Consider the following 3747-nt stretch of genomic DNA (forward strand, 5'->3'; position numbering starts at 1 on the left):
AATTGTTGCTATGCTTAACAAAAAGCGGCATAAGGTCACTATATGGCAAAAGACTGCAGAGATGAACCAGTCGAACAACAGGAACAGCAGCTAGAGGGATTGATCTAAAATATAGAAAACAAACCAGGACAGATCCTGAAAAATCATAAGGATAAAAGTAAATGTAACTAAAGGTTGGAGAAGCAACATGAGCTGTGTGGACAGATCATGTGCTTCTCTAAGGACTGACCTTCACGGCGGGATCAACACAGTCAAGCTCTGCAAGGCCGACACACCTGCACTGTGAGTGTGCTTTTTATCTCCCTCAACATCCGGCGTCGCATCAGTGACGCCGGGTGTGAGCGGACAATAGATGCGGGACTGCGCATGCGTCCCGAGCAAGTGAGCCTACAACCCCCACAGTGCATTGCGGCGGCGTCTCCGTAACCACGGAGACTGAAACGCCGTCTCAGGCAGTAGCGGGGATCGTGAGAAGGACAGTAGGAGGGTTCAGAAGAGCCCTACACAATACTGTCGATCAAAGGACACAGCGGGATGCATATGCTGGTACTACAGCCCGCATATTTATAGGTCTAGCTTCCACATAGCTTGACCCATGCGTCCATACAGGCACCAATACGGAGATAAAGGGAACAGGCGCGCTCTTCCAAAAGGGGTCTCCACTGAAGGGGCGGACTCAAAAGCAGCAAGAAAAGAGGAACAATGATAATGTGACAGAACCATTTGGAGCTGATCTACACATTAACAACTCACAATTCAGATGGTTATTCGCTAAAATTTTGTTATATTAATTAATTTTTGAGACAAGTGGGCAAAATGGAAAGAGAAGGGCTGTGCTTATCGGCCGATTCCACGGAAGTACACAAACTAATCAAGAAAACAAAATGATGAGAAATACATTACTGATTAGAGACATGCATAAATATCTTAAACAATGATACAAAAAACAGCTACATTATTTCAGTTAAGATGACACTCAACAGTAAATTAGAATAATGTGTATAGACATAAATGGCTTAATCTAATTAGTTAATACTTTCAACAATAAAAGTTCCGGCAGTTACATCATGTATAGTAATTTAAAGTTGATCACACTCTAGTTCAAAATATGAGAGAATTATGTGATGAAGTGTAGCCAAGGTAGACACACACCAACATAAATGTTTTCATTCAAACAGACAAAAGACAACATTCATATGGCACATTCAAATGAGCAGACAAACAGACAAACCAACAGACAGATAACCAAATAAACCAACAGACTAATTCACATATTAACAAACAAGACACAGATATAACAAACAGACAGAAAAAAAGGGGAGGGGGAAGAGGGGGGGGGGGGGGAGAGGGGGGGGGGAGGAGAAATTTTTTTTTTTAAGGGGGGAAGGGGAAGGGGAAGAAAACCAAGGGGGAAGAAGAGGGCCTAGTAAAGAATCTGGCAGTTTGCGAAAGGTTCATATCTAGATTTCTACAATTTTAACTCTCTGTGGGAATTTCTATAGGATCAAAACTTGAACACATTATTCGTTTACTCATGTGTAGAATGATAATTACAGAAAATGCTTGTATGTAATGTATTCATTTAAGCCTTAGAGCCATTAGAAGCCACCAACTATCCAGGCTTAAATGAATACATTACATACAAGCATTTTCTTTAATTATCATTCTACACATGAGTAAACGAATAATGTGTTCAAGTTTTGATCCTTTCGCAAACTGCCAGATTCTTTACTAGGCCCTCTTCTTCCCCCTTGGTTTTCTTCCCCTTCCCCTTCCCCCCTTAAAAAAAAAAAATAAATAAATAAAAAAAAAAAAATTCTCCTCCCCCCCCCCCCCTCTTCCCCCTCCCCTTTTTTTCTGTCTGTTTGTTATATCTGTGTCTTGTTTGTTAATATGTGAATTAGTCTGTTGGTTTATTTGTTTATCTGTCTGTTGGTTTGTCTGTTTGTCTGCTCATTTGAATGTGCCATATGAATGTTGTCTTTTGTCTGTTTGAATGAAAACATTTATGTTGGTGTGTGTCTACCTTGGCTACACTTCATCACATAATTCTCTCATATTTTGAACTAGAGTGTGATCAACTTTAAATTACTATACATGATGTAACTGCCGGAACTTTTATTGTTGAAAGTATTAACTAATTAGATTAAGCCATTTATGTCTATACACATTATTCTAATTTACTGTTGAGTGTCATCTTAACTGAAATAATGTAGCTGTTTTTTGTATCATTGTTTAAGATATTTATGCATGTCTCTAATCAGTAATGTATTTCTCATCATTTTGTTTTCTTGATTAGTTTGTGTACTTCCGTGGAATCGGCCGATAAGCACAGCCCTTCTCTTTCCATTTTGCCCACTTGTCTCAAAAATTAATTAATATAACAAAATTTTAGCGAATAACCATCTGAATTGTGAGTTGTTAATGTGTAGATCAGCTCCAAATGGTTCTGTCACATTATCATTGTTCCTCTTTTCTTGCTGCTTTTGAGTCCGCCCCTTCAGTGGAGACCCCTTTTGGAAGAGCGCTCCTGTTCCCTTTATCTCCGTATTGGTGCCTGTACGGACGCATGGGTCAAGCTATGTGGAAGCTAGACCTATAAATATGCGGGCTGTAGTACCAGCATATGCATCCCGCTGTGTCCTTTGATCGACAGTATTGTGTAGGGCTCTTCTGAACCCTCCTACTGTCCTTCTCACGATCCCCGCTACTGCCTGAGACGGCGTTTCAGTCTCCGTGGTTACGGAGACGCCGCCGCAATGCACTGTGGGGGTTGTAGGCTCACTTGCTCGGGACGCATGCGCAGTCCCGCATCTATTGTCCGCTCACACCCGGCGTCACTGATGCGACGCCGGATGTTGAGGGAGATAAAAGGCACACTCACAGTGCAGGTGTGTCGGCCTTGCAGAGCTTGACTGTGATGATCCCGCCGTGAAGGTCAGTCCTTAGAGAAGCACATGATCTGTCCACACAGCTCATGTTGCTTCTCCAACCTTTAGTTACATTTACTTTTATCCTTATGATTTTTCAGGATCTGTCCTGGTTTGTTTTCTATATTTTAGATCAATCCCTCTAGCTGCTGTTCCTGTTGTTCGACTGGTTCATCTCTGCAGTCTTTTGCCATATAGTGACCCTATGCCGCTTTTTGTTAAGCATAGCAACAATTGATTCTGCTTTTTCTTTATGCTTATGGTAAGCATCTATCAATGACCAAAGTAAACTTTCTTGAGCATACTGCTACTCTATATTAAGTGAATCTTTCTTTCTTCGCTCATCTCTATGCCTTTCTCATTCATTCTGATATTACCTATCTGCTTCATTCTGAGAAATTCTCTAATTGCCCCATTACAACCTAGGTTATCATATTGGCTTCAAAAAATCCTAAGGACCTTTCTAATTGTAAACTTCAGTTCCCCTTACGTGACATACTTCACATTAAATTGTTTAGGTAGGTTTCCCTTAATTTTAAAATCTACATCTCACTGAAATGAATTTTTCATTCTTTATCTAATAAATATATTTATGGGAGCCTTTTCAGGCCCCATGATGACTTTTTATGAATTTGGACCTTTGTTTGTTCCATTTGTCTCCTGCAGTCACCTTCCTTTTTTTGGGGGTTTCGGGGACCGGCTTGCTCTCCAATTTTGAGTGGTGTCTTCACTCTAGTGTATAGGCGAGGCTTTTTCTTTGAGATTGGTAGGTATTATTATGTATTTATCACCATAATGACATACATTATTGGCTTTC

Source organism: Lithobates pipiens, unplaced genomic scaffold (assembly GCF_037356315.1).
Source record: "Lithobates pipiens isolate NorthernLeopardFrog02 unplaced genomic scaffold, aLitPip1_a1.2 Scaffold_25, whole genome shotgun sequence".
NCBI classification, from domain to species: Eukaryota; Metazoa; Chordata; class Amphibia; order Anura; family Ranidae; genus Lithobates; species Lithobates pipiens.